Source organism: Anopheles arabiensis, chromosome 2 (genome assembly GCF_016920715.1).
Source record: "Anopheles arabiensis isolate DONGOLA chromosome 2, AaraD3, whole genome shotgun sequence".
NCBI lineage: Eukaryota > Metazoa > Arthropoda > Insecta > Diptera > Culicidae > Anopheles > Anopheles arabiensis.
Window position 1 is genome coordinate 67,417,127 of NC_053517.1, and position 12,590 is coordinate 67,429,716.

At 43.9% G+C, this 12,590-nt stretch overlaps 1 pseudogene; it reads left to right on the forward strand.

Moving 5' to 3' along the window:
* The first annotated feature begins 5,472 nt into the window (after positions 1–5,472).
* On the forward strand, positions 5,473–8,847 carry LOC120893625 (annotated as a pseudogene).
* The last annotated feature ends 3,743 nt before the right edge of the window (positions 8,848–12,590 follow it).

A 12,590-nucleotide genomic window follows, 5' to 3' on the forward strand; every position in this document is an offset into this window, starting at 1 on the left:
TTCCAACCGGTTAAGGGAAAGGAGCTTAAGCCAAACGAAATGTTGGCCGCTTCTTTGCGATTTCTAGCTGAAGGCAGCTATCAAAATGGAACAAGAAATTATTACAAAGTAGCTATTGCCCAGCATACTTTCTCGGTAGCCTTTGAAATGTGCTTGAACATAATCGAAGAAACTCTTGGGAACAAATGGATCTCTTTAGCGATGGAACCAAATGAGCAACAAGATGCACGACGATACTTCTTCTCAAAAAGTGGCATCCCTGGTGTTGTGATGTGTGTTGATGGAACACACATAAATTTTTTTGCACCAGTGGATTATTACAATCAGCATTTTAACCGGAAGGGCTATTACAGCTTAAATCGATGATTGTAAGTAAAGCTTACGGTTTTTGTCTTCCGTCGGGTACTTCAATAATATTTTTCTTCGTACCGGTAGATTTGCGACCATCTCATGAAAATTCGTTATGTGAATGCCAGATTTGGAGGAGCCAATCATGATTCATATATTTGGAATGTAAGCGGAAAAGACAACTTTTTCGAAACAAAACATCGTCGCGGAAAAACTGCATTTAAGCTACTAGGTAATACATTAAACCATGCCTTATGTATGTTAGGTAATCTCGATTTAGATTCATGAATCTGAATGAATCTTTGGAATGATTTAATGAATCTGAATCCCGATTGGAAAGATTCATGAATCTTCTAGGGATTCATTAATCTCGAAAGAATCATTAATCACGAAAGACTAAATAAACGCAAAAAAAAATGGATCTCAAAAGTTTCTAATATCTAAAAAGATGTACAAATCTTTAAGGATTCATGAAACTATAAGAATTCATAAATCTCTATATTTTATAAAGCTTGAGCTTTTTATTATTCTTATTTTTGGCGTAATAACCTACGTGGTCATGCCAGCCTATACAGGCTTTTGAGACTTCTTGGAAAGTACCACGCAGTTGAACCGACAACGGGCAAGTTGTAGGTATGATTGTATTAATACAATATTTTGGAGATCATACATCACTACGGATTCATGAATCCCAAGAGATAAGTGAATTTCAATTGATTTATGAATATTATAGATTCATTGAGGGCGGTCCCGTGGTACAGTCGTCAACTCGAACGACTCAATAACATGCCCGGTCATGGGTTCAAGCCTAGAATGGACCGTGCCCCCGTAGTAAGGATTGACTATCCGGCTGCGTGGTAATGAATTAAGTCTCGAAAGGCTGTATAGTTAGTTAAACGTATATTTGTACTTTGATTTCCTTTATAGTTGATTTTCCAAGTTTTACAAGATGCATCACGTATGCTTTACAGGTTATTTTTCTTATACGTCCTATTTTGGGGCTTCACTTTCTTGCTGTATTTTGATACACTGTAGTAGCTTGTTCTATTAATAGAACTGAGAGTTTTACCTGAACCTAATTATCCTATCTTAACCTAATCTACCCTAAACCTTAAAGAAAAATTCAAATAGAGACGATTTCACGTACTGCCCTGTGTGTAGAATCTCTACATTTTTCAATTAGTTTTGTCGATTGCTGTTGTATGTAGCTATCGAGTGGAGCTACTTCGCATATGTCATAAAGATCTGAATTCCTAGTGTATCGATCGCAATTTGCTATCATTCTTAGCATTTTGTTCAGCATTACCTGTATTTTTTGGCGATGTACCCTGGCACATGTTCCCCAAACCTGGCAACCATAGAGTACCGTTGGTTGAATGATTTGTTTAAAGACAGCTAGTTTGTTCACAAAAGAAATTCTGTACCTGCGCGATATCAGTGGGTATAAACTCATTAAGAGAGTTTGACCCTGTCGTAAGATACTCTCAACCTGTCCGTGGGAAAGCATTTTACTATCCAACGTGAGGCCCAAATATTTTACCTTGTTAGTCTATTCGACCAGAACGCCGTTAACCTCAACCCTGCTGTGCATAGTTGGGATCAAAGACCGTTTGCGTCGATGTGGGACAATCATGACCTGACTCTTGGCCACGTTGACACGGTTTTTCCAGCTTGAAGCATATTGTATAAAAGTATCAAGGCAGCGCTGAGCACGACGACTCACCACTGTCTCACCCATCTACCCTTCACCGCAATGGCAGTGTCATCTGCGAATAAGAAAATTTTGCCATCACAAGGTAGTGCCGGAATATCCGCAGTGTACAGGATGTACAATAGTGGACCCAGCAAACTAGCCTGTGGCACCCCGGCCGGAAGTAAGTGTACGTCTGAGAGCGTCGTACCCAGGGCTATCCTGAACGTCCTTTGTTGTAGATAGTTTGAAATTATCTTTGTAAGGTACATTGGAATGCCAAACGTGACAAGTTTGTGTATAAGTCCACCATGCCAGACATTGTCAAATGCCTTTTCGACATCTAACATTGCGACTACCGTGGACCTGCCCTCTCTCTTCTTCTTTTCGAAAAGTTGTTTTAACCTAAATAGCTGGTGAGTAGTAGAGTGTCCGGGACGGAAGCCAAATTGCTCCTCAGGGATAAGATCAAGTGTCTCCACAGTTTCCTGAAGGGACTCAAGAATCACTCTTTCAAACAACTTTCCTAGCGAGGAAAGGAGACTGATTGGGCGATAGCTTCCGGGATTCGTGGGGTCTTTACCGGGTTTGAGAATGGGCACTACTCTTGCGCACTTCCATGCATCAGGAAAGTAGCCCAACTCAAGACACCTGTGAAAGATATTGCTTATCAAACAAATGGCCCTCTCTTGGAGGTGCTTTAGTAGGATGTTAAGGACCCCATCGAACCCCGGAGCCTTCATGTTCTTCAGCCGCCTGATCCGCCCAGTTGTTACTCTTCCTTCTGGGGGTACCGTGGACTGCGCCTCATCGACTAGGGATAAGCTAGCTGCTACTTCTGCCTCATGTGGGCTAGGCATATTTGCGCCTAGCGTGTGCGCACTGGCAAATTGCCTTGCAAGTGCATTCGATTTGGCTTCAGGTGTAACCGCCATTAGGTTGTCAACAGTATTGACTAAGGGAGGGATAGGCTTAGGCCGTTTCCTCAAGACCTTGGTCACTTTCCAGAATGCCGGGGCCCTTGTGTCCATTCTTGCCATAGAGTGTCCGAAATTTTCATTTCGAATCACTTCCAGACGAGCGGATATTTGCCTTGCAATAGCCGCAGCTAAACTTTTACAGGTCACATCTCCAGTGTTATGATACTGGCGCCTAAGTCGATTACGTTCCACAATAAGCGCACGTGTATGGGGATCTAGCTCAATGTACTCACCTCGTACAGGATATTCTCTAACGCAAGCTGCTTCTGCTTTTTTAATGGCACGGTCAAATTCATTAATTGTCCTGTCTATGTCTTCCACAGTACGGACGTTTGTGTCCGTAACGTCGTTATCAACTAGCCTACCAAATCGCACCCATTCAACGTTGTGGTAATTTTTCCGAAAGACGAGAGGAGCTTTAGATATGGAGCAAATAACCTCTGTCACAATCGGAAAATGGTCTGAGATTAACTCATCTAGAGTTGTCGGTTTGTCAATATCAATGTTTGACAGGAAAAAATCAATAGTAGACCCGCTCCTCGGAAACCTTGGCGTATCAGGGAAATGAACAGCGTAGTGCCCTTCTTGCGCATGCTCGAAGACAGCAACACCATTCATGTTGCTTCTGTTGTTGTTCCACGCCGGGTGACGTGCATTTAAGTCGCCTCCAACGATGAATCTCGATCTAGATCGCGTGATGGTGATGAGATCTCTTTTGAATGCAGCTGCAAGTCCATTTCTGCGGTTGCACTGTACCGGACAGTACGCCGCAACAAGGATAATGCCGCCACTCGATGTTTGTAGTTCTATGCCGATCGCCTCAATGATACCCGTCCGGTAATGCGGCAATTGCCGGAATATGATCCCACGGCGAATGATGATGGCCACTCCTCCTCCTCTTCCAGGGTGTCCAGTTGTACGATCCAATCGAATTAGATGATAGTTGGCAAAAGAAAGATTGTCCTCGGGGCGGAGGAATGTTTCAGATATCATTATTACGTCGATAGCCCGTCGTTGAAGAAAATCCAATAACGGGATTTTCTTAGCTTTCACCGAACAGGCATTCCATGTTGCTATTCGGAGTTTAGCATCCATAGCGAATTATGAGCTCTCCGATAACGGCGACTTGTTCTCGACGGGAGCGACAGCTATTGAGCCGTTCCACCATCGTGGAGAAAATCTGCATTAGAGTTGCAGCATCATATAGTGCTGTTTCCTCGGACGATACATTTGGCTGAGAGGCAGTTTGGTCAGTTCCTGCCATTCTAAGCGCTGTCGAATATTGAAAACCCGGAGGAATTCTGGGAACGATTGCTGGAGTCTTGTCGCGAACAGGAGCACGTACACCGGCAGCAGGTGCTGCTAGAGCGGCTGAGGCGGCATTCGAACCATTTCGTCCGATGGGCGGGTAGGAAGATAGTGGTGGTGGGGGCACCATGTTCCTTGCGTGCGCTGATGTTTTAGGACGACGTTGCGTCGCCTGTTGCCGAATCGTACGGAAACGCGCCCTTTGAGGGCACTCCGGATCATTTGCTTTGTGATTTCCATCACAATTCGCACATTTCGGTACTGTTGGGGGGACCACAGTGCAATCCGCGACGTTGTGGTTTTGTGCGCAGTTTAAGCATCGTTGACGCATGCCGCAGTGCCGCGAGCCGTGGCCAAAGCCCATGCACCGTAAACATTGGGTCACACCTCGTCGTCCACCTCGGAATGCCTCCCAATGGACACGGATAGATAGGAGGGCACGAATTTCTTTTAGGGCAGCCAGCGTTGTGGTACCCTTCTTGAGATGAACGTGGTATAGACAGCTTCCACTATCTCCGTTTCCCTCATGACGCCGTTTGATGCGGTAGACTGCATCTACTTGGAGCTTTTCAGCTTCCAGGGCATCTCGAATGTCCTTCTCGTCGGAAAGGGGGAGCCCTCGCACTACCACTTTGAACGGACGATCTCGGGGCAGATCATGAGTATAAAACTCACAATCGGAAGTTTGCATGAACGTGAGAATGGCCTTGTAGTCTTCCTCTTTTCGTGTCCAAACTTATGTGCCAACGCCAACAATTTGGTACTCAACCTTTGCGATGTGGGCAAGCATTTTTTGCAACTCTTGGAAACGTGGGTTGCTTACTACGATGGGTGGTAGCCGCTGAGACAGCTTGTGTGGGCCTGCTGCTAGTGATGGAGCAGTTGAAGGTGGTGGGGAGACAGTCCGTCCCTTTCTACGCTCCACACAGACGAAACCATCGTTATCTTCCACTTCATTTTCTTCATCAGTGTTTTCACCATCAATTTTAGCGCGTTTGTCCGGCGCGTGTTTCGCCGAATTAACGCCTTCATCGGAGACGGCTGGGCTGGTAGCTTCTCTCTTCTTCTTCTTCGCCTTCGTCATGGCACGCTTTTCGTTTGCTATTCACCTGGTCGCACGATACAAGAACACGTCTGTACGCGACAATGGTCACAAGCGAACTCGAAAAGCTGTATAGGCCGGTATGTCCACGTAGGACGTTACGCTAAATAGAAGAAGAAGATAGATTCATGAATATCCAAATATTCATGAATCTCTAAAAATTCATGAATATTTAGAGATTCATGAATCTTTGGATATTCATGATTTTTTAGAGAATCATGAATCTTGGAAGATTCATTACGTTTTGAAGATTTGTGAATCTTTACAGAATCTTGAATCTTGGAAGATTCGTGAATCTTTTTAAATTCATGAATCTTTGAAGTTTCGAATCGAGATTCGAATCACTCATCACTGAAGATTCATATGAATGAATCTCAACGAAACTAAACTAAATTTCAACCTAATGAAGATGATGAAGCTCAAGGGGATGTAATACTAATTGATAGCGAGACAGATTATGATACTATGTCCGAATCGGAAGAAAATTCTTCACATTAAACGTCGAATGAAGAACAATTGCGTCGATCTACAAGAATTACACGTGGACTACCTCCAGCACGATACACATGTACAGTGAAACCAGAAGAAAAAAAAACCACGAAATTTAAAAGAAGCTCTTGAAAGTGACGACAAAGAAGAATGGAGAAAAGCAATGCTTGAAGAACTAATTGCATTGAAAACTAACGACACTTGGGATTTAGTTGAATCACCAAACAGAAGACGTCCAATTGGTTGCAAGTGGGTATATAAGGCCGCGGGGCCATGGGGATTCTCAACGCTCATTTTCTCAAGCACTCATGAGTGCTTTTGAAAAATCCTCGTTCTCAGCGTTTGTCGAATCGGAACAAAATCGGTTTTGAGAATCTTTGAGAATCGTTGAGAAAGTTGATGATACAACGATCGGCTAACTGAAATATGAGAAATTGTGCAATTCGTTTTCGGTAATCACTTTGAATATTGTTTGAACTACTTTTCTTTAAACTAAATAAATAAAATATTTTTATTTAATATAACGCAAAACCAACTAAAGCTTTATTGCACGAGCCAAAAAACCACCACCAAACTACCTGATAACCGTTACCGAAGTCCGCATCTTTTTTTCGCCATCGCGCCGCAAAACCGCTCGATCATCGTACTCCGCTTCGTCCGATCGCTCGCTCTCTCGGTTTACGGTTCGCTCGTTCTCCTCTCGCAACTATCCGCAATATTTATTCTCACGGCCGCCCCTTTAGCCGCAGCTACACGTAGCCTTATCGAAAACGGATCGTAGCGGGCAAGGTCGCTACAATTGTATTCTATGTTTATAAGTGAAAAAATTTTAAAAAATATGTGATCAAAAACTTATTTTCTATTTAAAGCTTCAAATAAAACTTGAGTGGCTAAATCAATTTCTCAGAGTGAGAAAAACTGACGACGGCCAACGACGGCTCGCGCCTGAGAACATGTTTTGAGTGCTTGAGAAACTTATATGAGTGCTTGAGAACGTTTTCTCAGCTTGAAAAATCCCCGTGGCCCCGCGGCCTAAGATAAAACGAGATGAGAAAGGTAACATTTGTCGATACAAAGCACGATTGGTGGCAAAAGGTTTCAATCAGCGTTATGGAGTAGATTATGATAAAGTTTTTGCACCAAAAATTTTATTGTTTTTGCAAAAGCAATCTGTCTTGTAATACAATACGACGTTAAAACAGCTTTTCTACATGGCAACCTTAAGGAGGAGATTTATATGGAACAGCCACCTGGCTTTATAATTAAAGGTGAAGAAAATAGGGTATGCCATTTGAAGAAAAATATTTATGGATTAAGGCAAGCAGCTAGAATTTGAAACGATTGTTTGAATACAGTTTTACATCAGGAAAGGTTCAGTGTTTGCGATGCAGATCCATGTTTATATCAAAAATTGACGGATGACATACACTGCTATGTGTTAGTTTAAGTTGATGATCTGCTAATTGCTTGTAAAGATGAGACAATTATCAATCAAGTAGCTCAAGCTTTTTCAAGATCGTTTGAAATAAGAAATTTGGGTGACATTCGTTATTATCTTGGAATTGAAGCGATTTTATATAAATAAGAAAAAATATATTAACGAAGTAGTTGTATCGAGTGGATTAGAACAAGCAAAACCTTCGAATATTCCATTGGATACGGAAAACACGAACTAGGAGAATTTCTAGAAGATAACGAATTATATCGTAAGTTAGTGGGACAATTGCTGTACATTTCAACCAACTCAGGATCGATACAGGCCAGATATATCAGCTCCTGTATCGATCCTGAGCCAAAAGATTTTTGCTATTTGCTTCTCGTGTGCTGAACCGCTAGACGCCCCTGGCTTCATCATCAGTTGTGCATATTGTGACGCTACGTTCCACCGCGGTTGTTGCAAATTGCCCCCCGAGCTGATTGACGCAGTATTGTCCTATGTCCACCTGCACTGGAGCTGCATTGGCTGCACTAACATTCTTAAAAATCCACGCTGCCGGTCGATAAATGAAATAGGCGCCCAGGTCGGTTTCCAAGCCGCCCTCAACTCAGCTGTAGCAGCTATTGGCAAGCTCGTTGAGCCTATTGTCGCCGAAGTTCGCAGTGGTTTTACCCTCCTTCAAACTGCATCCACGCCTCACATTCGGAATCCTGATCCTCGACCGGCCACTGGTAGAAAGCGGAGGCGTATAATCGAGGATTCGGCATCTCCTGGTGTAAACAAAATTGTAAACAGTCGCGGCAACATCCTTTGTGCCGCGTCATCGCCAAACGCATACACCAACACCACGATTGCCGTCCAGCCGGCACCTACACAACCGCATGAACTGGTGGGAACCGATCCGTTATCATCACCGCTTCAAGCTGCACCTCGTGAGCCATTCACAGATAGGATCTGGATCCGCCTATCCCGCTTATCAACGGCCGTCACTGTGGAACAAGTGGTCGCTTCTGTAAAGCGTCGCTTAGCCACCGATGACATTATAGCGTATTGCCTGCTGAGAAGAGGGGTTAGTGTGGACAGCATGAATTGGCTTTCATTCAAAGTGAAAGTCCCGGCTATCCTTCGAGATGCGGCACTCACACCATCCACCTGGCCCATCGGTATCGGTGTACGTGAGTTTTTTCCATCCCGTCAACACGACCACCAAACCTCATCTCCTATAGTCAGCCGAAACCGCTTTACAACACGCACACCAGCAACTAGTACTGATCACCGCTACACCACACGCACACCAACGACTCACCGTTTAGCAGCACGCACGTCTACTCCACCTGATCCTGAAACAACATCATCACAACAGTGTCACCCCCCGGTGAATGATACCTTGGAAGCACCCAACTCAACACTTGTTTCTGGACCGCCCCAAAACCACCGCGCTTCATCTCCGCACCTGCACCAGTCTACAATCGATCGCTTTTTTCTCAACTAGACGAAGTACCGCTCATTGCACGCAACAAACACGCCAAGCCTCATGCTCTGACTACGCAGCTCAATTGACTTATCGTATACCCGCTTTATCCAACCGCCACAATGACAACGCTACCGCTAAGTATTTAAGCTGCTATTATCAAAACGTTAGAGGTTTGCGTACTAAAACAAAAGAATTTCATCTAGCTGTTTCGGAGGCTGACTTCGATCTCATCGACCTCACGGAAACTTTGCTTGTTGACAACATTCCATCTGCTCTTCTCTTCAACAACAACTTCTCTGTTTACCGCTGTGATCGCTCTCTCAGCGGCTCTAGCTCTCGCGGTGGTGGTGTTTTGCTAGCCGTTTCTAACGCATACGAGTCGATAGAATTACCTTCCCGTGATCGTTCTCTCGAGTATATTTGTGTGCGCGTCGCCTGTAATAACGCACATCTGTACGTCATGGTAGTATACATTCCACCGCAGCTTAGCTCCGAGATATCGTCTCTTCGCTATCTACATGATTGTATCAGCAGCTTCACTCTCACACTGAAGCCTTCGGATCTGCTGTTTGTTATTGGCGATTTCAATCAGCCTAGCATAAGCTGGTCCACAGCTGATCCTTCGTCCTCGCCAGCATACTCATCAATCACGCACTATGAACCAACTGCGCGCTCACTGGCCAACAACACCTTTGTGGATGGATTTAAATTTAACGGATTAGTGCAACTTAATCACATCAATAATTCGCACGGACGCTTGCTTGACCTGCTCTACGCTAACAATGCTGCAGCTAAATTGTGTTCGCCTGTCTTTCCAAGTGTTGTTCCGCTTGTACCTCTTGACTCCTACCATCCGGCGTAAGACTTCAATATACGTATTAACTCGTCGACCCGACGCAATTCGACGACTCGACAAAACTCGACGACAACCGCATTTTATCGTTATAACTTTGCTAAAGCTGACTATGTGAAACTGAACGACATGATATCAATGTTTAACTATAGCTTTCACTGTTCCAATTTTGTTTCACTTGACGAAGCAGTATGTTAATTCTCGACCTTTATGCTGCAAGCCTTTATTGTATGCGTCCCAGTTCAGCGTCCTAAACCTAACCCCCCCTGGACGGACCGCACACTCAAACGACTCAAACGTGTAAAAAGAGCTGCTTATCGTCACTACCAAACGCGCCGCTGCCAAAGATCTCGCTCGATCTACTTTGACACGCACTCTTTATACTGCAGCTATAACAGGTTTCGATATGGCAGATATTTGAGTAATATTCAACGTTACCTCTGCAGGTGGCCTGACTCGTTTTGGCGCTTCTACAACAGCAAAACAAAATCCACGCATACACCGAAATCTATTACGTACAAAGGAGGAACAAGTGCCAACACTAATGAAATGTGCAATCTCTTCGCGGATCGCTTCGCTGATTGCTTTTCACCGGCCATGAATGATACCGATACCATTGATGCTGCTCTCGTCAACACTCCGGCTGGAGCAATTAACATGAGCACTCCTTTCATCGACAGTGAGATCGTTTTATCTGCCCTAACGTAACTAAAGCCTTTCTTCGCTCCTGGACCCGACGGACCCTTCTACCGTGCTGAAACGCTGTCAAATGACAGTAGCACCTATTCTTGCAAAATTGTTCAATGCATCGCTAGCCAATGGCTACTTTACCAAAACATGGAGGAAATCTTGGATGGTTCCTATTTACAAAAAGGACGACAGGACAGGTGCCATCAACTACCGGGGTATTACATCTTTGTGTGCCATTGCCAAGGTGTTCGAACTAGTGATATACAAAAATCTGTTACATGCATGCCGCAGCTACCTAAGCCCGTATCAACATGGATTTGTGCCAAAAAGTCGACTATCACGAACCTGGTTGAATTTGTAACCTATTGCACTAGTCTAATTGATGCCGGAGCTCAAGTCGATGCAATTTATACAGATCTGAAAGCAGCATTCGACTCTCTTCCGCACGCAATTCTTCTCGCTAAACTCGATAAGCTAGGAGTTCCCAGCCCGCTCGTACAGTGGCTTAAGTCTGTGGTGATCTTGGGTTTGACATTCCTGATTTGCGCGACGAAACACTCAATCGAGTTCGACACCTCAGCGCGAACAGTATAAATATAAGCGAATTTTAGTTTGTAAGAGGACTCTGGAAAATACACTTGATCAAAGCAGAACGCTCGGACACATTCCATCACTTGCTCCACTGAAAGAAATAAAATACGCAGAATCGTACAAGTCTTACCTAATTAATCGCACATACATCGTGAAAATTGATAAATTTTTGCGCCTATCTACAACACAGGTGATTGTACATTCCTGCAAGACTGCATCGAAATCTTCTGTTCGTGGTGCAAGCGTAATGGACTGACTATCTGCATCGAGAAATGCTACTGTGTGTCTTTTAGGCGATGCAGGAGCCCAGTGACTGGGACCTACTTCATGGACGGCACTGCAGTTAATCGACAGAATCATGCCAAAGACCTGGGCGTTCTGCTTACCTCTAGTTTGAACTTTAAACAGCATATCGATGACGTTGTAGCCAGAGGAAATCAATTACTTGGCGTGGTTATCCGGACAACTAATGAATTCCGCAACCCCATGTGCATCAAAGCTATGTACAACTGTATCGTTCGTTCGGTTCTGGAATATTCGTGCGTAGTCTGGAGCCCAACTACTGCTTCTTCAATTGCTCGACTTGAGGCGATTCAACGTAAACTCACGCGATATGCCCTACGCCTACTTCCCTGGCAGGATCGCAATAATCTTCCTCCGTATGCTGCGCGGTGCCGTCTTCTAGGCCTTGAACCTCTTTCGGTTAGAAGACGCAATGCACAGTGTTCTTTCATCGCTAGATTGCTAAATGGCTCTATCGACTCATCGCCTTTGTTGCATCGAGTCGACATCTATGCACCATCCCGAACACTTAGGTCTAGAGAAACTCTACGGCTCGCTCAACCCCGTTCCAGCGCTGATCGGTCTGAACCTGTGTTCCGCATGTCGACTGTTTTCAACACTGTTTTGGATTGCTACGACTTAGACATCTCGACTCAGTGCTTCAAGGAACATCTCCGGCTTTTGCCGTTGCCGCAGTGAATTGCGATGCAAATCTTGTTTTTGTTATGTTTTTTTTTAAATGAACTGTTACATCTTAATTAGGCCATACGGCCCGTTGAAGATTAAATAAATAATATTGCAAGTAAGAACACAGCGTTGAGGAGGAGTGTTAGAGATCATAGAATACAACGTTGTGTTGTTGAATCAAAGTAGACTATAGTATAGAATAAAAGGTTTAAGTTATCTGTGTTACTTAAAAGGATACTCAAGAGTTTAAGTTGTGTCAACTGTTTATTGGAAATTCCAACAAATTTACCCATGAAGGCCCAGGCTTCCTCCCAACACGCTGTGATATCTTCATCATCACTGCCGCGATCGGTATCCCCGTGATCACTATCTGAGTTTGAAAAATATCTGGAAAAGGGCTAGTACTATCTAACTCACCGTCACCTTCAAGTAAATTGTTGTTAGTTGGATAGATGTTAGGCAAGTTGAAACCATCACCAGAAGTACTGCTACTATGTACATTGTTTTCACCTGAAAAGGCAAGACAAAAACACAACGTAATTAGTTTTGTGTGATGTTGATAGTCCTGGAAATATTTAAGAACAACTATTATAATTTCCCCTTTTTCAGCAGTAAAAGAAAACATTAACATCATACTTAACAAAAAAAGCTGACTCTA